General features: G+C 47.5%; 2 long non-coding RNA genes across 2 annotated transcripts; one reads left to right on the top strand and one right to left on the bottom strand.

The window, feature by feature from the left end:
- The first annotated feature begins 2,262 nt into the window (after positions 1 to 2,262).
- On the top strand, positions 2,263 to 8,120 carry LOC118163696. Its single transcript, XR_004749162.1, has 3 exons — positions 2,263 to 2,847; positions 3,176 to 3,238; positions 4,585 to 8,120. It is a non-coding gene; the product is annotated as an uncharacterized LOC118163696 (long non-coding RNA).
- An 867-nt stretch (positions 8,121 to 8,987) lies between these two features.
- LOC118163697 lies at positions 8,988 to 23,033 on the bottom strand. The gene is made up of 5 exons (XR_004749163.1): positions 22,891 to 23,033; positions 22,611 to 22,756; positions 20,265 to 20,411; positions 10,819 to 11,013; positions 8,988 to 9,275 (listed from the first exon to the last, which is right to left on the bottom strand). It is a non-coding gene; the product is annotated as an uncharacterized LOC118163697 (long non-coding RNA).
- Between the last annotated feature and the right edge of the window lie 1,441 nt (positions 23,034 to 24,474).

The raw sequence follows: 24,474 nt of genomic DNA, 5'->3' as shown, positions 1-24,474 counted from the left end.
CCCGCCCGGATCGCTCCGCGCCGCTCCCTCTCCGCCGGGGAAACAGCGCCGCGAAACGAGTCCCGGCTCACCGCGCTGCCCCACCGCCGCCCCCCGCAGCCCCCACCCCGGACCCCCGGGGTGCGCCTCGGGGAGGCGAGAGGGAAGGGGCCGGGGGTCGGGGGGCGCCCCGCTCGCCGCTCGGCGGGCGGTGGGGGGGGGCTGCGGGACTACTTCTCCCGGCGGAGGAGGATTCTAGAAAAAAACCACCGCGGCGCGCAGGGACTCCGCTCGGCGGGCGCTGATTGGCGGGTTCGTACCTGCAATGCGTCACTGGGACACGCGCAGCCTGGGCCAGCCGCCGCTTCCCCTCCCCCCGCCCGCAGTGCGCGGGGCACGGCCCGGCCCGGCCCGGCCCGGCTCGGCCCGAGGGGCGCCGCCGCCGCCCGCCCGCTGCCCGCGCCTGTAGGGGGCGGCCGGGCCGGGCCGGGTCTGACCAACGCGGCCCAGCCCGGCCCGACCCAGCCCGGCCAAACGAGCCCAGGGCGGCCTGGAGGAGGTCCCTGTGCCCTGCCCGTGTGCCTGAGGAGGGCAGCGGGGCGGCCGGCCCCGAGGCAAAATGGCCGGCCCCACCGTGGAGATGCGGCGGGGTGAATTCAGCGCGGTTCTCTGCCTCTCAAATCCGTTCTCAAACACATAACATAGCAGATAATTCAGCACATCGATGGAGCTTCTGCTGAACCCGGCCAAAGCAAGGCCACCCGGCGTCTCTGAAAATCACAGCGCTTGTTTGGGGGCCGTAATGCGCCATTAAACCCCGGGGTCCCAGGCCTGGCTTTCCTGACCTAAGGCTGAAAACAAACTCCTCATCTCCATGCCATAAAAGTGGCCCGCTTCCATTCAACGCCTGATGCAAACATCATCGAGTCGGCATTTACACAGTGCTTACCAGAAGCGCTGCTGTACACCGCTCTGGCCGTTACCTTTATCCCACAGCCCAGCATACCTCGCCCAGCCCTGCCATCTGCAGCCTCCTGGGCGGGCAGGCCGTATAAGCAGGCTGCACGTGAGGGGGAGCTGGCGTGAACAAACTCTTGGGGAAAATTCTGTGATTTTTTTTTTTTTTTTTCCCTCTGAATGTGAACCGAAATTCTCGGGCCTGCTCTCTGCGGAGCTAACCGTGTGCCCACTGATTACGGGAGCAAAGGGGAAAACAGGACAAGTCCTTGCTTCTGGAAGTGTGAGGCGACTCCTCCTTCACGCCCAGTACCTCTCATCCTCTCCTCCATACCTTATGGTCATTGAGAACATAGAAAACAATGTCATCCTTCAATTTGGCCTCAAGTCTTGAAACCTGAAGTTGTTTTGTGATCCTTCAGCTTTTCAGCCCTCCGCTCCACTTAAACGTGTCCATAGTCCAAAAATCAAGCACATCCAGACTATCGTCCTTTCCAACTCTGGTAACAGTTTTTTAAACGTGTAATATATGCCTAGGTGAAGAAGATACTTTTCAGAGAAAGCCATAAATGCCAAAGTCATTGCTACGTGTACCTCCTCGCGCCTCTGCCATACAAAACAGCAATCAGTCCCCCCTCACCTGTGGCCAGCCCGCGCTCCACGCAGACAGATGAGGCGTAAAGATGGCTTACAGCAGTTTTCCTCCTCCCCATGCCCCTCTGGTTCAGCTCGAAGGATTGCTCTGACGTTCCCAACTTCTTTGCAGTCCCAGAGGCGTGACTCACTGCAGGCAAGTTCTTGACCAAAAAATCATCACCCACTCCAGCTCTGGGATAAAAGCGGCATAGCAGCACTCCGGGTGCAGGCATGTCGCACGATCAAATCTGGAGCAGCGCGTTCACTAGGGCTGGTACGCCACATGGGCTGGTACGCCGATGTGGAGCAAAACAGTCTTCTGTGGAGATGCTAGCCTGGGCCCTGGGAAGGAAGAGGCCCTGTCTGTGCCATGCCGTGCTAGATGGATTAAGCCCTGCCTTGGCACCTGCCCTAGGCACCGTGGCAGTGGCTCAGGAGCCAGAGCAGTCCAACCCACAGTGATGCTCGCACGCTATGTGTGAACCACAGCACAGTTTTTTATGCCTTGATCTTCACCATGTTTTGAAGAGACGAACCGTTGCACACCCAGCTTCTCAGGCAGGTTACTTCAGTAACTCAAAGAATTGACAAATTAGGTATTTCTGTGCAATGGACCCCTAGAGATTTGCCCAAATGGCTGTGGAAGGGCTGTTTGAGACATGGTCTTGTCTGAGTCCCGCTCCTGCAGTCTGCTGCTGGCCATCTCACGAGCACTGAGGCTATAGGAAACCTTAGGCCCAGGGCTTAAACAAAATGTAGGCTCTTTAATTGCAGCCTGAGGGTCTGCAGTGGAGCCAGGACTTGAATGCAAGTGTTTCACGTACCGGAGAACCTGGCCACCATAGCGTCTTTTTTTTTTTTTTTTTTCTGTACGTGTCCTTTAAACTATTGGTATCTGTAATGTATTAAATTATTCATAGTATTCAGTTATATTCAGTTTCCTTTAAAGGTTGAGGAAGTCATGAAGATAATCCTCTTTCTGCCGTATGTTTCCCGTGCCCTCTGGTTCCCCGATCTATTTCTCTCCCCTTTCCCTGTTCTTCTGTGTCTCCTGTTTTCCATCTGCGTTTTCCCTCAGCAGCACCCATTTCCTGTGGGTTTCATTGCCACCCCCACCCCGACTCCATCTGTTGCAGAGATCAGCGATGAAGTTAACTTGCAATTACACTCGCAGGGAATTTCGCCAACAGCCGCCGTGCATCAAAGCGAACGCCCCGCTGCCAGGAGTGGCAGAGAGGAGAGGTCATCCCTCTGCCGAGCAGCAGCCACGGGCAGGTAAAGCTGCAGCTTCCCAGCTCCTGGAGCCGGTGCCCTTCCTCGCAGCCAGGCGAGGCAGAGCTGCTGCGCAGCAGCCGGGCTGGCACCCCGTGGGTCCGCGTGTGCCACGGGAGGCTCGGAAATGCAGCAGCAGGCTGGGTACAGCTGCAGGCTGCCGGATGGACACCTCCGGCACAGCAGCCACGGAGCTGGCTGTCACCCCCCTGTCACAATGGCCCGGTGTAGTGGGACTTGTTAGTGTGATAATTTCTCTCTGGTATGTAACCTAATAGATTTGTCAATGTTTGTGTGTGCTCTGCATTGTTTTTCCTTTTTTTCCACGCAGAAATGCAGCCTTATGTAAGTCCAGTTCCAGGATCGGAGCAACAAATTACAAAAGCAATTTGAGGTAGGAGACTAGGTGAGCTGTATGTGCCAGCAACGTTCACGGGTACTTAATATAGCATATTTCATATTGCGTAAACTCAATTTATTCCCTAGTTTTAATAATGCTTTAACGGACTCTGTGGATTGATGTATACAGAGCACTGTGCAATGGTATAAAACGCTAGAGCTGCCTCCTCAAATTTTGCTATGTCATTTCTATGTAGATCATAGTAATAAGTTGAACAACCTAATTAGAAATTAATTGCAATTTTTTTAAGTGAATTTCTCAGGTAAGAAGAAAAAGCTTCTCCACTGGTAGCAGGTACTTAAACTTAGCATTTATCTACCTGCTACATATAGAAGGAAAATAGCTTATGGCTGATTTTGTGTAGCGGGTCTAATTTTATTTCAGTTTTGTGTGTAGCAGAGAGCCTGCCACTGTGAGAAAGGGCCTCATCTCCAGTCCCAACTTTAAACCACACAGCCAATGCCGCAGGGATGAAACTAAGGAGCAAATCAATATTTAGCCACTCAGATGTACTTGGAAGGCCCGTCCAGCCCTCAGCATGGAAGAACTTCCGTGCTGTGCTCAAAATTTCACGGTGTTGAATGAGAAGTTCTTCACGGTACCCTGACAGCAAATATTGATCACACAACACAGACTGCAGAGAATTTGCAGGAACTGAGGCGACTGCTTATCCAGCTAACCGCGCCTCACCTGGATGGTAGCAGTTGTTAGGACAAATATAGGTCTGTTGACAGCATTAAATGGAAGCTACCGCCTCTGATACAAACATATTATAGGGGAACAGGGCAGGGGATGCCTCCCAACACCTTGGTTTCACTAAGAAGTGCATAGGTTAGAGCACTACATTTAATGTCCAGATGCTCTGAGTTCAAAATAGAAGGGAATGTGTCAAATGCATTCAGAATATTATGTCGTATAGCACTGTCAATGCTGAAGGCATTGCAGACATATCCGAATTAGCGTTTAAGTGACTCAAATATAGATAGCAACGCAGCTCTAGCAGTGTGGTGCTTAACATCAGAGCCCCTCGAGAAGCCATTCAGTTTTGCAGTTAGCGGATACAGAGCTCTACTGTTAGAATTACATGGCTCCCAACTCGAGGCTGGATGTCGTCGTAAAGCTGATTTAGGTGACCTACAGCTGAGTCTTTAACTGGACTGTAACCAAGCACTGAAAGGAAACAAGACAGGAGAGGCCAAAAATGTACGCGGGTGCACTCACACAAAACTGAGGGATGCTGGAGGACGACATGAGATCTAGTCATAGGCTTTAGACTAGGAGTAAGGGTAGAAAGCTGGTGGGACTCACAATCTCTCTTTTTCTCGCTCTCTTTGAAACAGGTAAACAGCTGCTTCCATTTTATGAGGATTTCTGGTGGAACACTGCCCATAAGCCTACAGTATCTTCTGGACTCTCATGAGGAAAACTTGTGGAACGCAGGCTCTCCTTGGAGATGCAGAATGTGGGAAGGTAGCCTGGGCAGAGGCAGTAGACAATCCCCTTTCCAGCCCATGTTCCTGAAATACAGGAACTGATGTCCCTCAGCACTCATGAGATAGATCTTGCATTTTATGTGTTTCATTTTCTAAAATACCGTAATACGAGGGGAAGCATAGAAAACGTATTTGCTCCAAGGTAACAGAAATGTGCTAATTAGAAATCCCAGTCATTACCTACAGGACAGTTCTGTTTTTCAGGGACTGAAAATAATACAAGACGTAGCATAAAATCCAGGAAATGGCAGAATGCATTCCAATTCCTCCAGTTTCTGCAAAGGCTTATTTTTCTTTCCTTTGAAGAGATCTGAGCAAAAGAGAAAGTCTTCAGGAGTCATCTGCACTCCCACTGGTGGGCCAGAGGACTTCACCCGTGGGAAGCCCTGCACAGCCACCAAGTGTACTGCTGCACTGTGCCAGTTATAAGCCACTTATGTTACATGCAGGGTGTCTGTGGACGCCATGCTGAACTTTTGTCTCCTGGGGAGACTCTTTTTTGACGAACATAACCGACGAAGTACTTACAAATACGCAGTGGCTGGAATTTTGTCATTTTCAGTGGCAAAACATATAAAAATGTGTTCTCAGCAATCAGACTATGCCACTGTTATGGGTCTGTTTCAGTTTGCCTACAGCTGACCCCACACAACATGGAGTGAAGAAAGGACATAAAGAAAATAATGAGCTTGACAAAATACATCCCAACAAGTCGTCCTCAAGCCATTGCTTAAAGTTCCTTGGGTGTGGAGGCTTGGGAAGACGGCAGTCAAGAAAGAACTTGGGAATTATCCATTCTGATGGGAAGAGATGGACAGAGAAAAAGCCATGCTTTTCCAGGTCCGAAGACAGCCAGTTTGGGTTGCTTTCTACATGGGAGTTTTTCATTCCAATATGCTTTTTTTTTTTTTTTTACTAGCAAACAAAAACAGAATAATAGCTAACTCCTATTAAAAAATTACCAGGGGAGTCAAAGCAGTGCTTATAATTAAATTATTGCTACAACCTTAATTAGGGCATGCTGCCAAATACGTTTGTGATGAAAAACAAATCAATATAATGATGCTTCCCCATTACCTTTTGTTTAGGGAATGAAATGTCACAAAATATTTTGCACATGCTGTGTTGGAGACCAGGCTGTACAGGACTGATTTACAAGAGAACATTAAGGGATTTTGTTTAAAATTGGTGCAGGCGGGCAGACAACTGCTGGAACCAAAGGTTGGAAATGATTTTGTTTTCTAACGGCAGCAAAGGATGTGGCACTAATACTTACTACTGTAAAAGTTTCAAATATAGTATAGAACCTGACTAGACTAAACACGGTATATCTACGTCCCTTTTTCACCCACATAGGTGGTGTTTCACCTAACCTGAACCTGCTCTAGGAGACATTCAAGCCATGTCTCCTAGCCTCATGTTGTAAGGTCCTGCAGTTTCAAGGCGATTTCTGTCCAGATATTGGTGGTGGCAGAAGCCCACCTCTGCTGGAGCCCCCAGGCCTGCTGTAGGCTGCCTTTCATTGGGTCGCATCCCCAGCATCTTACTCAGTTTTTCCCTTATCTGCCATCAGGCATGCTTTCACAGGAGTTTATCCGTGCAAGAGCTGACTAAACACTGAGCAAACAGTTCAGAATTTGGCTGTCTTTTATAAATAATGATTCAAAGGTTTGATTTAGCTACAGATGAGCCCGAGCCACAAAAACTGCAGCTGGTTCGTAGCGGCATCAATTCACGCAGCAGAGACTTCTTTCCCCGACATGTTTTATTCCAGCCAGAGCTTGGTCTGAAAGTCCACGCGTAAAGACAAACTGTGAACCAGCAGCAGACATCAGGGCCCGGGGCGCAGCGCGTACCAAGATAGCCCGCAGCCACATGCCAGCTCGCCGCTGACCTTTTATCTGCATAAATAGTCGTGACCTTTGGGCCGCTCAAATTAGTGCTAGCTGCTTGAGCAGTTAAGTATCACAACCCCATCCTGTGCAGGCCATGCTCCCGTTCCTCTGACTGCCTTTGCTGGCCTCCTTCGGCATCCTTGGCACCAAAGTGCCGCCAAAATGACCTGCTGGAGCCAAAAAGGGCCACCAAAACATCCTGCTGGAGCCTCCATCTGCCAGCTGAACAGCACAAAGACCAAGGGAAGGGTCTGGCCATCTGCATCTGGGCTGCTGCTTCACTGTAGGGTGCTGTGAGCACTCACCCGCACACTTCTTTGAGTATTAGTTCACTGCGTCCTTTAGGAGAAGTCCTAAATTAGTTTTAAAATCAAAAGAAAGAAATTGTTACCAAAACAGCTACTTTTTCAGTAAGCCACAAAATGAGTTATTTTGCGTAAAACCAGTAGTAGTTCACTACACCATTGATCTCTTTTTCAAATGAAAGCCACTTTTTATTCAGTGGACTGTAAGCTGTGTAGGCTTTAATGCACATTATTTATCAGTAGACCAGAACTACCATGCTATCGCATGTAAATAAGCATTTAGTTCTAGCTCAAAATGCAGCGTTCGTAACCCCAGCAGTTTTATTTATCTAGTTTTTTTAATAGGTATTTGCACAGTTTTACAAGCACTTTTTTTTTTCAAATTGCTTAGAAGAGACCCTTTGGCTGCCTAGATGGCAACATTGACTAGGCCTGGAAAAAAAAGAGTGTGATACTTTTAAATATATAAAGCATGAAAAATATACAATTTTCAAGGTTCTTTAAGAAGATGACTGCACAGACCAATTTCAGAGGAAGTTTACTATGCCTAAAATTTGCTCCAAAGCTCTTTTCTTTTGATTTCCTGTAAGAGGAGCTTTCTTCTCCTCAGCTGTTTCAGCCTTGGGTAGCAGATTCCAAGAGCATTTTTCCACTTGATGTACATTGTGTGCATGATGCTTTAAAAAATTCCGTCAAGTCCTCCTATACATTTTGGAGACTTTTTCAGTTGTATCAAGGCAAAGTGTCAGGCAAGTAATGAGAAGGCGCTGATTGCTTTTACCCATGCCAGTTTTGGACAGGAATAGGAAACTCAGAGGGCTGGGAGGTCAACGTGTTTTGCTTGTCTGATGCCCCAGACTAGCACAAAGCTGCTGAAGCTCAGAAGTACGATTGCTTGCAAACATTGACATCCAACCCTGGTTTTTATATCCTTCTTTTGCGTTATCTCTCAGAGCAATTCCAACATTTGAAACTTTTAAGAGCATTTTTTTTTTGCTGTCATTTCTTTCTCACTTGTGCTATCTCGGCCTTGCCTGTCTGTGGCAGTACTGGCAGCAGCGCCAGCCCGAGCCACTCGCGGGTAAATAAGGAGTCAACCCGCATGTTTGCAAAGCGTGTTTAACTTGCGTCTTTCATCTGTGATTAATATTAAATCTATTGAGCTACATAAATAAGTAATTCACTTACGGACCTGTCAAACCAATAGTAATTTCTTCCCCTTGGAGTATACAGCTCTGAGCTATCCATTCTAATTGTTTAATTTCCCTTTGTGTACCTGGAGATAAAAACAGCTTGCGAGGCCGCTTCCACTTGGAGAGGAGGGGGGACGGCTCAGTTGTTCTCCTCTGCCTCCACCCCGCTGCATACAAGGCCCACAAATGTCCTTAAAAGCCTCGGGTGGGCAGGAAAGAGCCACTCCACACAGCACTTCTGGCATGGAGGTTTGTGCATGGGAAGTGGACTCCTGCTCGGCCTTCTGGCTTGGATCACAGCTCTGCAAAACCATCTCCACCAAGAGACCATGGATCTGTTTCTGTTCTCGTGCAAATGAAATTAGTGGAATTATGTAAGCATAAAGTCAGGGGCAAATGAGAGGAAACTCTTGTTTGCTCTTTTGCGTTGACATGGAGTTGTGCTCCTTAAACACTAATAAGGCAATGCTCTCATAAGAGATGGAGAGCATGTCGTCAGGCTCCTGGCCTCCCGGGGAATATCCACAGCACTCAGCTCCTGTAAGCATATGGATAGCTTACAGACTGCTTATAGCTAGGTGTCCAAAGGATGGTTGGAAGGAAAATAACCCCCACAGCCTAACAAGTCCCTTAGAGCTAAGGAAAAGGAAGCACTAAGCATAGGGGGTCAAAGAGGAAATCCCCTCCTCCCCATCTCATCCAGGTGCCTATATCAAAGCTGTAGGGAAGGGTCTCCCTACAGCCAAGCATCCTTTCCTAAATACACTTGCGTAGGACCTCTCTTTGGAAGCAGTGATTGGAGTGCTTTCCCTCAAACCTCACCCCAGCACCACTGCAGGCTGCGTGCTGTAGGTGGAGGTGGTGGTGCTGGGCTTCAGATCTTCATCTGTGGGAATTTTCCTCCCCCACCATTTGCTGCATATGTAAAGCCCTGCATAAGCCATTGTAGTCTCTGGGATCTGGGGGTGGAGAGAGGAATGGAAGAAATCTTGTAGCAGAATATATTTAGCTTCCTTCTCTTCCAGGATGCTCCTTCACACCTCGCAGCTCAGCGCATCCAGCCCTGTACCGAGCAGGGGAAATGCAGCAAAACCAGCAGAGCTTCCCGCGGCGATGGAGGGGCTTTCAGTAAAGCAGCCTCAACACTGCAAACATAAAAGGGACACCCCGCTTATTTAACAAAGGACATTTTAATACAATCCATGTGAGGGATGCTAAGTTAGTTCCTAATACTATTTAGCTATACTGAAAGGCAAGGAAAATGTTACAGCTGTGCAGAAATCAAAAATGGGATCAAGATTACTGGCAACGGGTAGAAATGACATTTACTAAGCTGCCTTTTGTCCGTGATGTTTGTTCTTTACTGTTTTTTCACTTAACAAGACTGCAGAAGACGTTACATGTCCTTAAAGAGCACTACTGCATGCAGAGAGGAACCAGACCCTGGTTATCTGCCGCAACCAAAAAGCTGACATTTTGAAGTGGACGTTATTCGTTGCAACTGCTCGGGCCGAGGCCATTTCACATGGAAACAATTAAGAGGCAGAATGCATATCATAACAAAGGAATGAGAAGAAAGATGAGGAAATACGAGCAGATTGGATAATTCTCTAAAAATGGATACAGTATTTACTGCTAGTGATTATAACAAATCTAAGCCTTGTCTTACCACAGGAGAGCAGACATGACTGAACTGTAGATTTTCCTGTGCAACCTCAAAGGAAGAAGTTCAGGTTAATGATTAATTTAAAATTTAGGTCCAGGATGGAAGAAAGTGTATCTTATCTCACGTGTGCAGGATGGAAGGAGTCTAAAAATGATATACTAAAAAAGCAATCACGACTAGAAATTACAGAGAAATAAAAAGCAAATAGCAAATCAAAACAATATAGTCCATGTGCATTTTCGTAAAAGCAAGTGGGGAATGTAAATGTGCATTAAAGGGCATTCACAGAGATTTGCACATTCTTCTTGAGATCAGTCTAAACACAACTGGAAGGAAAAAAAGGATAAAGAACAAAATCCAGTTCTAAAGAGGTGTATAGTCGTACACGCAGGAGATAAGGAGGGGAGGGCTTTTCTTACGCTATCAGAGAACGCGTGAGGTAATTACTGGAAGGCATATATTGCAATAAGGAATTATGAAACACCATTGAATACTTCTTTCTGGTTGAGTAATTAAACAAACAGTGTATCAGGACTAAGCTGTGCGAGATAGATGAGACACCACCAGCCATATACAGCCGGAAGCCAGGATGTCCACATCCCTCAGTCCTGAAACAGTCGTCTGTATTTATGAGAAAGTTTGGAAATCACTTTTAGTAGCTATCACCACCGGGTCTCTTAGTGGCATTACTGCCATGCCTCTGTGCTGTGTACACATTCGCACACAGAATTTCAGTGTAACCCCCAAAATGAGTGAGTTTAACTTAAACTCATCCTATTAGGTGACAGCAAACTGCCCTCCAACTCCTCCCTCCTGACCACTGTCTGGGAGACTAATTTCTAGTGCCACTGAAATCAATTTGAGTTTTATGACTGACCTCACTGGAGCCAGGATTTGGCTTAATGTCTTGATGCAAGCAGCTAATGGTTGTGCTGACAACAGCTGGGACCAGGCACAAGTCAGAGCAGAAATATTTAATGCCTTACGACAGGGTGAATATCGCATTTGTACTATCAGCTTACCTGGCAAAGGGGATATCAGGTGTTGAGGCATTCACTCCTCTTCCAACGTCCTGCTTTCCCCCTTAAATACAGAATTGCAGGATGGCCGAAGGACCTCTGGAGGTCACCTGGCCCAACCCTTGCTCAAGCTGGCCACCCAGAGCAGGTTGCCCAGGACCACGTCCAGGAGGCTTCTCCACTGCCTCTCTGGGCAGCCTGTGCCAGTGAAATACAATAAAGAGCAGTCAGGCATTGGAATGGGTTGCCCAGGGAAGTGGTAGAGTCACAATTCCTGGGGTTGTTCAAGGAAAGGTTGGATATGGCGCTTAGGGACATGGCTTAGTGGGTGACATTGGTGGTAGGGGGATGGTTGGACCAGGTGATCTTGGAGGGCTTTTCCAACCCTAGTGGAATGTGGAAATGTCTTGAGGAGGCTGAGAACTGTGCACGCACCAACCAAAAATTGGCCAATACACACCTGAGAGAGGAAATGTCAAGGGCATGTCTGAGCCTCCGAGGGGGCACAGCAGACCCGGCGTATTGCCTGTTCTGTAGGCCCGCACCATCCCCATCCCCGCACCTCAGCTGCCCACAGAGGCCTCAAGCTGTAATCATGCAGAACAACTGCTGAGGTTTCCAGCTGGAAACTTGCGCAGCTCCCAGTCCTTTCCTGTTTTTCGGAGCTGCTTTTGCCTATAGAGTAGTCCATCCACAGAAATCAGCATCTGCAGAAAGAGTCATCTTGGGTGCCATTCTAGAAAGAGCTACATTTGACATAGTTTCTACAGAAGATCCCTTTAAATAGTAAAGCTTTCGCACATTTGTATTCAGAGCTGTTACGATTTTATTTTTAAAGGGAATGTAGGTGTTCGTAAGCCGTGGGCGTGAGACTGACAGCACTAGACCAGAGCTCGCCATTTGCAGAATAGCTGCTGCATAGACTACTACACCACAAACCTCTGGGATCAAAATACCGAGGAGTGAGAGGTGGCCTGCCCCTTCCTGTGCCTGTTTTTTCTCCTTGTCCTCTCCAAGGGAATCAGCTGCTAAGATGGCCCGTGTGTGTGCGTGTGCATGTCCGAACGCTGGCGGGAGCAGACACAAGACTACCAAGCCTTCCAGGCAGTAATTACTTTTAAGCTTTAGCAATGTGTTTGGATTTTGCACTCCAGTGCCACAGAAGTAGATTTCCATGTGACGTCACACACACTTAACCACATGTCCGGGTCTATTTTTTCTTTATTTGCCAAATGTTTGTTCTTAAAAATAAACAGATCAGACTCCAAGGCCTGTTCCCAACATTGGGAATATCAAAGGCACTTACCAGCTACCCAAGGACTGGGAACATCCCAAAAGCACACATGCTGGTCTCTTAAGGAAATCACCCCCAAGTAGGCTGTTTTCCATAGCTGAGGTAGCTCCTGCCTCTCAGCTTCATTTAACAGGGACTCTGCAAGCCATCACACCAGGCTGCTCACCCTTTCTCCCACTCCACCCCACTCAGAAAACACCTTGTGAAAAAACCTGCATGACAGAACCTCTCTGAATACCTAAAAAACTCATCTTATTTCCTACCTGTTCCTTCAGCCACCTGTTCCACACATGATAAAGTCAGTGGTGGTGCCAATACAGTGTAGAGACTTCCCCTTTCTTTAAGTATGCCAGGTACATTACTAAATTAAGTGATTTCACACATTTTCCTCCCAGACTATAGACATGCAATTTCCTTCAAGCTATTTATCTGAATCTTCCAGTCCTCATATGCTAATGTGCTTTGGCTTTTGGCTCAAATTATTAGGAAGAATTCTTTTTTAGCCTGTATTTTATTTCTTTGCTTCCTTTGAATAATTTAAGGTCAGTTCATCATTTTCTTTCACTGGCTGTAGTCTTGTACAGAGAACTCTGAGCAAACTGCGAGCCCAAACACCAGGTTCAGGATGCTCCGAAGGCTGCCCCTGCAGAGAAGCTCTGTGCAAAATAACAACAAAGCCTCTTGCTGTGAGATCAACTAAGGCTTCTTGTTCATTCTCTAGGTTTTATGGTAGGATCTTTTGTGATGAGCTGCAGCCCTGCCTTCCCTCTGTTCATTTTTTGAAGCACTTTTGCCATAATCAGTCCTCTGAATCACCATTCTTTCCTTTGAATTGACTGAGAATCTGGGTTAGAGTGGCTGAACAATGTGACAACAAAGGAGTGATTGTCATCAGGTCCCAAGGATTGGATACGCTGTTGGTTACAAAATGCACTCGGACAGCCCAAGTTGTGTGCCAGATTAATATTTGATGTAATTGGACTTGACTGGCTGTAACTGAAAGTGCTGGGGCCATTGGTGGGAAAGTGGCCAGCTCCCTTTCACCGAGGAGCGGGGGGCTCACAGAAGCTGACAGCCCGATCTTCCATCCACCCATATGCACTGACCAGTGTGAGCCATGACAATGCAAGCTTCACCACAGTTCACCACTGATAGGTCAAATTATCTTTGCACCCCCTAGGTATCATGCGTACTTTGTATTATCAGCAAATACTTTGCTTCCAAGAGTGTGGAGGATATCAGTGCATGGCTTGTATCAACAATAGCTGCTCTCTCCCTCTTCCACCTCCCTCCCCATCCCGCCCCACCTCTCCTAGTCCCCGTGGTGGCAGCAATAACCCAGTTCTTCTAGGTGAGATAACAACACCTGTACCCATCCTCATTCAGTAGTATCAAGTGCTTCTGCTCAGTGGCAGGTGCTGATGTTTGCCGTCAGGGACTGAGACCCACTTGTTGGGTGAAGGGAGGCTGGAAGAGGGCAGCTGGAGGCGGCTTGTGCGAGTGGTGGGATGGCCCTAAACCAGGCTTCCAGGAGAGGCTCCCATGCCAGGTCCCGTGCCACGCATGTCAACACCTGGAGTCCAGCTTGATGCTGCACAATGCTCGTCTGGTCACCGTGCAGTGCTAGGGAAATACAGGCAGTCACACTGGAGGGTAGAGTTTGTCCAAAATGACATTCATGTATTTGCTACCATTATTTGTTAAGTCATTAAATAACTCCTAGGGTACAGTTGTTTAATCTGGCCTTATCTGCATACACGAGGCACCTCTACATAGCCCATGCAGGTATGTAGTCACCCCATATGCTCAGAAATCCTACATTCCTTCACATATGTCTTAGAGTTAAATAAAGAGAAATTAATTTTTAGGCTGCATTATCAAAACTGTCTTAAATGATCCCATTTTGTTTGTCAACTGATCCTTTATCTTAACCAGAATACTGCTAGGCTAATGAGGATCACATGCCAGTGGCACTTCATTTAAAGAGGGAAAAATTAAAAAAAATAATAATAAAAAAGGAAGTTGGTGTTGTTGCACACAGATATTCAAAAAATAAATCAAATAAAACTTGGCATTGTAAATGGAAATCAATGGACTGCAAAATTGTATTTGTTCTAGCTGGGTAGAGTACTTGCCGAGTTCCAAGCTGTTTGTCCCTTGCTGAGGGGAAGCCGGGTCTGCTCTGCTTGTGCTGCAATTGCAAGGCTATTGTGAAATAAGACTCAGATCTTTCCATCTTCAACACAATTTATGCATCCAAAAACTATTAATCTCACAACAACTCATGAGACACAAATATTAGCCCTCTTTTATAAAGACAGCGAAAGGAGAGTGGATATTTTCTCCAAAGCCATGAAGCAACTCTCTGTAGGAGTTAGAAATTTTGGACTCCCAGTCTCTTATTCTCTGAAAATTTGACTATGTGTGCCTTAAAATTCTTTCAGTATCTACGAACTGCAGTCAGCATAGTACCTGAATAATAATGGTTAATAATAAAGCATTGCAGTGGATGAAGATAGCAGGTATACGGGTGCCCTGCAATTCCAAGTGACTTCTGGCTGGCTGCGAATTTTAGCTCACGATGCCTGAACACGTCACAGAGGACCGTGTTGTTTCTCATCTGCACTACAGTCAGCTTGGCTGCTTTTCTGCAAGTCTGGTTCTTGATCTCTATAGATCAACCATATATGACATGGAACTCTGCTGTACTTAAATACTAGCATATTACCACAAAGAATAAATAAAAATATTCCTTTTATGAACAGCCCATTACCACCATGTCTACAATATCTGCTTTTTGTCTTCTTCCCTATTCTGCAATGTTGATAATCATGACTATTCATATTATGCATATAAACAATGTCTCTTGTACGTTCTCATTGACTTACAGTGCATATAATTACCATAAAAAGCTAGCTTGTTAAAAGGATTTTTATCACACAGAATTGCATTGGTCCAAAATCTCTAATACTCTTTTCTCAGGAATTTCACAGGCACAGTCCTGAGAAATGAAGCTTTTCACTTTCCAAAGACTGCATTTTTTTATCCATCACCCTGAGGATGGAAAGCCTCAAATGTACCTTGAAAGGCTGAAGAAGTTTGTTTTCAGGCTGGAGAAGGGACAACTGGACAGGAAGACTGGCAACTAGAGCAAGACCTTCCAGCTCTGACAACAGGATGAAAGCAAAAAAGAGAGACAGGTCAAATAAGCACATCACAGCCTTTGCCAATGGAACAGGTGATGCTTGACATTAGAATAATGCAGGAAAGGATTATTAGAGCAAAATACTTTGCTGGCAAAAAAAACAAATGTTGAGACTTTCAAGCCTGTGGCCTTACAGTGCTCCATCTGCAGGAGGTGCCTGTTCAGCCACCACCAGGACTGTCCTACCAGAGTCCTGTCCTCTAAGACAGTTCTCCAGAAATTTTAACTGTATGGAGTATGCTATGCAAAGCAGTTATCAAAAAATAGATACCAGCTCTGTCCTTGATATTAAATAGGATCATTTAGATTACTGCAATCAAATATGAAAAAACAGTATTCATTACGAACGTGCATTTACATCCCCTCAATTGTAGAATTTATCAGAAGAATATCTCATTTAAAATTAGCATTCTTTAAGACTTAAAAATTAAATTGATTGGAGAATAATACCCTATCCAATTCTTTGCTGCCTTGAACTCCTGCATGTATTTATTACAGAAGTCTTTACAATAAGAACTTTTTCCTCCGAAATGTGTAGAACATTATTCTTTTCCACCCATATCAGTTACACTACCCAGATCAGTTTGGGGCTGGGTTTATTTGAGGTTGGTCCCACTCATGTGAGAATGGTGATGGAGCCAGGTAATTCTTTAAATCAGTGCTATTGATTAACAAAGAATGCACAGAGCCCTTTTTCCTTGAACACTTTAAACAAAGGTCAAAAAAGAATTGGGAGTTTTGCTTGTCTTTTGAAGTCCTTTGCTTGAAAGTGCTGTGCCTAAAAATCCCTCTCTCAGCCTTTGTTTGAGGTCACACTGCTGGGGGCTCATCCAGCTAGGTCTGAGCCTTCCTGGCTATCTGCCCCGTTTCTGTCCCTCTTCTATCCCACAAGAAAATTGCTACATTCAGGTTGATCTCTACCTTAACTGGCACCCTATCCACTAGCCAAACTATCCTACTGCTTGATTCAGATTCCTGAAGAGCCTTGGGGGAGCCTGTGTAGTGCTGATTGTTACAGTTACCTGTAAACAAAAGAAAGGTTAATTATTCTCTTCTCATCAAAGGTTGGCATCCATCAGGAACACCAGCCCCAGCCCACAGGTTTCTGACACCCCCCAAACTCAATCATCATTTCAATTGATGCTCCGCCACTACTGCTGCTTCCCAGGGTGGTTGCCTGAAAGCTGGGGCTGGGGTATGGGTCCGCCCAGCACCAGGGGCTTCCCCACAGCTTGTACACCCTGCTGTCGTGTCCAGACACTGCTTTTCAGACCTTGAGGATCTATCTAGGGCTTGACTTTGCTGCTAATGCTGTTATCTCTGCTATGATGTAATGTCATCTGTGATAGTTTTTTCTCCGTCTGCATCTTCCTGGCATGCATAGCTAGACATTAGATTGGAAATGCTGTTAAACAGGAGCCTACCTAAGGGTCCCCAACCCTGGGCCTCATTATGCCCAGATGCCACCTGCCATGAACTTGTCCATGCCTGAACACTGCCACCCTTGCACTGCGCTGTCCAGGTTGGGAGGCACAAAGCTTTCCATTGCCCCACGGACTAACATGGAATTTATTTTCTTCTTTAGTGGTTGTATAGAGGGAAATAATCGTTTCTGTGATTAAAAAAAAAATGAAAAGTTATTTGTAAAATATGGACAGGCACTGGCAGCCAGCATAAAACGTTCATAGAGTATACGCTGAAGCACACGCAAGTCATTTCTTAGGGATCATAATCTGTTTCTTATTCAGTTTCATGTCTGTTGGCAAACTAATTTTCCTTCTATTTCAGAGGAAATGTGCTGAATCACAGATTACAGGCCAGTCACTCCAAGGATGCCAACTGGCATTCAAATGGTAGGCTAAAACAAGTGAGCTTTGACCCTAATACAAGCAAAAGTCAACCATAGGTACACTATACATACACATAGAGAGCATGGAAAAAAAAAAAAAAAAAAAAGTAAAAGCCTAAGCCATACCACTGTAAAGATTATAAGTAACCAAGCAGAACAAAGGTCTAGTCCTAAATGCTAAAGATCAGTGTAACTTTTTATTATTGCTGATAACACACCGTGCCCCATTGTTAGGCTGAGAACTTTTTACAGCCCAACAAAAGCTAACAACCCGCTTTTATGTGACACATCTCAAAAAAAAAAAAAAAAAAAAAAAAAAAGAGAGAGAGTGAGAGGCAGAGGTAACTTAACTTGCTTAAGGTGCTTTGCTTAGAAGTGCAGAATACTGCCCATGTTCCAGCCCAGAAATCAGAAACAATGATTGAAAGGCCAGTTTTGCTTTACGGGCACCCTGTTTATAGCAGGAACATTTCCTGAGCACTGCAAACACTAATTCAGCCCCACCGGCTGCGCTAAAGGTGCCTGCGGCAGCCAGGGCCAGAGCTGCGCTGGGAGCACGGCGCGTGGAGGAGCCGGCGCATTGCCAGCTGGGTGTGAAATTACAGCACCGCTGCTGCTTCCAGGAGGGGGATATGAGCCACACCGGTGGGCAGGGAGGCTGAGGATGGGCCAGGTTGGGAAGGCAGCAGGGAGAGGGCATTTACTGAGTGCGCTGCTGTTTGGCAATGCCGGCTGGTGCACCCGTCTTGTGCCCGTGGGCCTGCAATGCGGGCAGGAGGCAGCATGGCACCAGCCGGCCTGCAGGGTGGATGGGGGCACTGAATAGAGATGGACCCCGCAGGATGGCTCCGTGCCTGCTGCCCTGCTCCCAGCTGATCTGGGAAGCAGGCACATGATGCCGTGCCCTTTCGGTTTGGTTGAACACGCAGCTCGTGGAGCCATTAAATGAGCACGCTGAGCCAGGGGTGGGCTCCTGTTTGTGGTGGCAGCCTGACCCTTTGCCTCTGAGGGACACGGAATCCATTCAGGAGAAGCCTCAATGGTGTGAGGGCTGCAGGTGCTGCCCACTCCACCTGCTGGAGCAGGCCCCGGCATCCCTCACAACCTCAAGGAGTGGCGATGGTGGCTGCTGCCACTGGGCCCTCCATGGGATCTCTTGCCCTTCTGTTCTGTATGTGCAGGGAGGGAACGACCTCTCGGAATAACTCATTAACCCAAATTACCACCCATTCTTATCTAGCTCTGCCGGCGAGTCGCACCAACAGCCCTGCAGGAAGACTTTGAGAGCCCAGCGAAGGTCCCTGCACGTGGCTTCCCAGCCTCACTGGACACCAGCCAGCACCCAGGCCTTGGTCTGACCAAGCGGCCTCCACAGGAGCACAAGGCTCGCCTCTCTGAAGAGGCTCCTTGGTCTTGCCTCCGCTTTGCCCTGGATGAATTGCGAGCTGTGGTTTCCACATTTAAATCCCAGCACCATTCACTGCAGCCAGCTACCCCTCAGCCTGCCTCTTAGGCAGGGAAAGCAAAAGCAGTTTGCCTCCTGATAAGGATGCATGTGGCATGTGCATCCTTATGTTGTCATGGAGATGCCATGGGATACATCGCCAGGTTTTGCTGGTTGGGTTTCTTCTGCATCACACGTTTGTACAGAAATGACGTTTTTACTGAAATATAGTACCCAACATTTCCCGGAGAATAAGTGGGACACAGATCTGTGTCAGATCAGATCAGGTCACCTCATTCATGGGAACTTGCATGGGCCTTACTTTTTATTTTCCACTTATACTGCTCCCGATTTCATACCCACATAGCATCACCGAGTTCAGAGAATTAAATTAATCTAAAATAATGGAGGGGGAAAAGAAGCAGGCCATATGCTTTGAAAGCAAAAATGCAAAAACATGAGATGGCAGAATATAGTGAACTTTTGCAAATACAGTGGGCCTGGAATAATCAGTCAAGGGCTGGAATTGCCCTTAAGGGCTAGCCTGAGACATCTAAAATCTCCATAATTTTCCAATTTTACCTGATGTTTTTAAGGCAAGTAGTTTTATTTCTTGTGTCCATCTTTTTTTTTCTAGTAATATTCTCATAAATTTAATAACAGATTTTCAGAGAAACATTTTTAAAATCTTTTAAAAGGAGAAAGAATTTTCCATTTCTAAATTATACCTTGTCCATAAAAGACAAATCACATGGCCAATGGAGATCACATTCCCAATAGTGCAGTCAAGGCCTGTAATCAAACCAGCCAAGATCCTACGTACCTGATAATTATGTAATCAGAAGCAAACTTCAGAAGCCAGCACCAGCTCACAGCCTTCAGACCATCCTCAATTTGAGCACTGTTATAAAAATATGACCTTAGTCTTCCTACATAACATGCTTAGGGTATAAGCTTTTCTTTCTGTCTATCCACACATTTAAACCCCTCACCTATCCAAACTCTGATCTAATTGTGCTAGATATATATATTTTTTAATTGTGCTTGCAAGTGATCATCAGCTGTTGACCTCCTTATGAAGTTATTCAGATTTGAGATTACTCCGGAGGACCTGCTGCATTTTCATACCACTGCTACTGCAGATCCACTGACTGAGAAAAGCTCCCTTGTGCCTGTTGACATGAATAATCCCCAGCATTTTTAATATAGGCTGCCTTTGCCAGTTGGCTGACACTTGTGCTATGCCGTGAATAAAAGCTATTTGATGACAGTTGAAAAATGGATGTGAGACACTTGCTGCTATATTCCCTCTTCTGTATGGGAGCTATTCCCTATTGTTTATCATGTGCAGGAATGTGGAGATGCTAAAGGCAACTTGAACGCAACCAGGGATGACATGACAGTGCAAGGCAGAAGAGGGAAGCGAGGCCCAAACCCTATTCTAATAGCCTGCTGCTTAATTATATTCCTCAAACAGCTTTGGTGCCTATAGGAACTTTAAGTCTCTATAAATAATGCGTGTTTTAATGTCTTTACCTAGCCAAAGTGTGCCTTCACATCGATGTAGAAAAGATTCCCCTTGTTACCTGGCTGGGGAAAGTTTAGAGTTTTTGCTGTGTCACATAAGCAACAGGATTAATAACACTCGGTCACTTACCAGCAGCTGCTGCTCTTCAAGAGACCCATTTGTGTCTGTGGGCCATGCACCACTGGAGAACCACAAATCCCTAGGGTGAAGGACATGTACCCCAGGAACATCACACGGGATGGCAGCTCAGGCACGAGTGCACACAGGGTGTTACTGCTGGCTGGGGAGACAAAGGCAGGAGATGGAGACCCAGGTGTCAGAGGAGCATGAAGATGAAAGCAGCATGGAACTGTCTAAGAGCAAGACAAAATAAGAAGGAAGGAGGGATGACTGAAAAACAGACAGGAAAAAGAACAGGAGGAGCAAGATCAAAGATAAAGTTACTGAGGGCCTGGGAGGGGAAGATGGGGAAGTTTCAATGGAGGTTGAGGGAGATGTGACATGGTTGGGATACGAGAGAAGGGTTGGTGCATCACAGCTGTGGGATGTTTAGCAGGAGACTTCTGAGCAAACCGGGAGGAAGAAAGCGTGAGGAGGAGAGGGAGGACAGGCTGCTGCAACATGAACAGGTGTGGCGTGGGAGGAGCCTTCTGAAGATGGATAGTAAGGGAAGAGAGAATTTTGAAGATTTAATACATCCTAGTACCTTAGGAGACAAAGCTTACAGGTAACCTATGAAAGCCCTTTCATAAAAATAAAATTTTAAAGGATTAACAGGAAGAGAGAGAATGCCATGTACTCAGCAGCCGAAAGTCCTTAAAAAACATATCCAGTGAACTGCAAAAGGTACCAACAAGAAAATGGCCATTTTCTACAAGCAAAGCATTCACTTGATTGCAGACCACACTGATCCTTGCCCTGGGTTTTGCATGTATCGATAAGGAATAATAAGCAGACTTTCAAGTCACTTTGAGTTTTCTCTCCTGCTCAGGTCATTACCAAAGCTCTCTCTGAAAGCCTCCCCCTTATCAGCAGCTCAGAGCTGGAGCTGGCAAAGCACACCTGCCCTAATGACTCACTGCTAACAACCCTGCACCTTCAATATAAAGTTTCAAGCACCTGAAGTTAGCACAATGCGGTGAGCTGTGCAGCATCTGCAAGCAGGCTTGGGTTTCACGGAGCAGTCAGCTGCTCCAGGGCAGTGGTGCTGAGGCTTCATGCAAGGCTTCATGCACCTTCATAGCCAGCTCTGTGACAGTCAGGCCTATTTTCTCCAGCAAATGGATGAGCCAAGAATCAGCACAAAACCAGCCAAAATGGCATGAGAGACATTGAAAGGAGAAAAGAATTTATTTCCCCCAAAAGAGAGGAAAAAATGGTGTGCATACATAGCCCTGGTGATTGCAAGGTGAGATCCAGTGACAGCATGAATCCATAATTTCCAGACGACATGTGAGGCAAAAACACTTTCAAAAGCTCTGTTACCAGATCAGCTTTGGGGATGTGTGAGTAACAGCAACAGGCCATAATAATTATTTTTTAAATGTCACTTTAAGCACAGTTTTCTCCTGATTATCACTAGAGCACATTTCTGGCACAAAGTGCCTTTGTACAGTATATCTTTGTAGTATCTGAAGCTAGCACTCAGCTCCAGGCAAGGATGTTAAAAAACAGTATATCATTTTGCTCTCGCAAGGGAGAATCTAACAATTTGGCCATCTGCTGCATTCCACACCAGTGACAGCTCGTGCTCGTGTTTGGTGATAGAGCTGGGGCTGGCAATGCAGTAGCAGCCCTTCTTCCCCACCCTCCTCCAGCCTCAGCAGCAGTACCCATTGCCACTGTACCACAGCTCCTCTCATGCCCTTCCCACCAGAGGTTTCCCTCTTCACCTGAAGATGGATGAGCTGCTGTGCTCATCCTGCTGCCTGATCATGCCCTGTGGCTGGTCCCTGCCCCTCTTGGCTTGCCCCATCTTTGTCTCACTTGGGCCATTGCCCCTACCCACTTTGTAGGGCTACAAAGATGGTGAAGGGTCTGAAGGGCAAGACACATGAGGAGCGGCTGAGGCCCCTTGGTTTGTCCAGCCCAGAGCAGAGCAGGCTGAGGGGAGGCCTCATGGCGGCCTGCAGCTCCCTCACGAGGGGAGCGGAGGGGCAGGCGCTGAGCTCTGCTCTCTGGGGACAGCGACAGGACCCGAGGGAACGGCGTGGAGCTGGGACAGGGGAGGGTCAGGCTGGGGGTTAGGGAAAGGTTCTGCACCCAGAGGGTGGTCGGGCACTAGGACGAGCTCTTTGGGGCAGTGATTACAGCACTAAGCCTACTGGAGCTCAATACGTGTTTGGACAACGCTCTCAGACATATGGCTTCATTTTTGGGTGGTCCTGTGTGGAGCCAGGAGTTGGACTTCACGACCCTTGTGTGTCCCTTCCAACTCAGGATATTCTATGACTCTGTGACTCTATGATTCTATACCTGAGGTGGGGATGCTGCAGATGATGAAGCTGAAGCTGTAGGTCCTGGTGAAACAATGCCCATTCCCACATCATGGCAAGTGGTCACAGTCAGAAGACAGCTGCTCCTGCCTCCTTTCATGTAGTCCGAGCCTTCTTGGGACAAACCTGTTTCAAATAAGATTGAGAAAGCAATTATTTGGCCATGCTGCTTTTATACTTCCTGGACATGTGAAGAGAGGATCTCACAATGTTGTATCTCTACAAAAAAACTGCCCCCAGCATGGAGATACCCACCCTACCTTGCAGTGAAATGGTCAGCTCTGGTGGTGAGGCGCTCACCAGAGCTCACCACAGCTGAGTGAATTTGCACCTTCAACAAAGGGGCTGCTTCTTCACCATGCAGGCACATCTGTACATCTTTGCTGTGCAGGTGGCTGAGCCCAGAGAGATCTTCCAAAGCTGCTTGGACATGGCCCTGAGCAACCTGCCATAGGTGGCCCTGCTTGAGCAAGTGTTGGACCAGGGGACCTCCAGAGGTCCCTTCCCACCTCAGCCATCCTGCGATTCTGCTGCAGCCCAACATCTCCCAGAGCCCATGCAAAACAAATCGACGTCCCTGCCATACTCCCCAGCCCCTAGGCAGCCAGCTAGCTCCTCCTGAGTGCTCCCTGTACAGCACGAGCACCACGGCGTGCCCACCACAACTGTGTGGGGCTGCAGGTCCTCCCTTGCCCTTCCCAGCCTGCGTGCCCAGCCCTGCTGCACCCCAGCAGAGTGACATGTATCTGGCTCCTCCCTTGTTCCTCCTGGCCTCCACGTCTCCCCAAAAGACAGCTCTCAGCTGCTGCCGGGGGGTAACAAGCCTGCCTCATAAGGGCTTGCTTTCTTTGAAGAAAGATGGATGTTTCTGAAGGTCATAATTTTTATGGCTCTAACGTTCATAATCCTGTGATAGTCATGTTCAGCATCTGAGTTACTACAGCACACAAATCTTATTCGTGGCATCCTCGGAGGCCGAGTGCCAAGCTGGGAGCAGATAAACACATTGCACACGGTTTTTAAGCCGCAGAGATCCAGAGCAGCTCTGTGCTCTCAGATACAGCGATTTGCCTTCTTTTGGCACGACAAACATATTTAGCTGGTGTTCAACAGGAACCGAAGACCCAGGCACAAGAAGACAGACCTTGGGCTTAGCTTCACAGCTACTTTTGCTCTGATAGCTTTGCAGAGATCTACATATTCATGCACACTAATTAGCATGTGTTTCTTTAAGAGAGCTCGTTCTCTTAGCGCTGATCCCCGCCGAGCAGAGCGGCACTGGGGATGAATCCAACCTGCAGGGCACTGCCTCGGTGCAGGGGTCTCCGCATCCCAAGCGCGGGTCCAGCTCAGTCCATTTTGGCGAACCGCGCTGGGCAGCGGTGTCTCTCCGGCCTGGGCAGAGCTGTGAAGTCGGGGAGGTGGTCCGGGTTGGTGGAGACGATGCTCTGCTTGTCATGGGGAAGAGGACGCGTGTGCTGCCAGGCAACCGGCTCCGCAGCGCCCGTGCCAATGGCTGCGAGCACCTCTGCAGAGGCAGGTCTTCTGAAGGAGCACCCAGCCCGGGGCTGCTCGATGCTGGGGGGCTCCCATCGCTGCCCAGAGCCTGGGGATACATGGCAGCCATGCAGGGAGACAGGGCTGTGTGTCCCCCCCTCGCCTGCCAGGGAGCGGGGCAGGGAAACTGGTCCTTCCCCCCCCCCCAGATTGCCCAGTGCCCACCGTACTGATGGGGACTTCCCAGCTCCGGGGTTGGTCAGCGCTGCTCAGGAGTAGGTCCTTGCCACCCCGCGTTTGCACCGGCGTGGGGAGGAGCTGCAGTTTTGGCTCATGGGCTCCGGAGG

Source organism: Oxyura jamaicensis, chromosome 3, assembly GCF_011077185.1.
Source record: "Oxyura jamaicensis isolate SHBP4307 breed ruddy duck chromosome 3, BPBGC_Ojam_1.0, whole genome shotgun sequence".
NCBI classification, from domain to species: domain Eukaryota; kingdom Metazoa; phylum Chordata; class Aves; order Anseriformes; family Anatidae; genus Oxyura; species Oxyura jamaicensis.
Note: the sequence above shows the minus strand (reverse complement) of the source record. Positions and strands in the feature narration are given on the sequence as shown.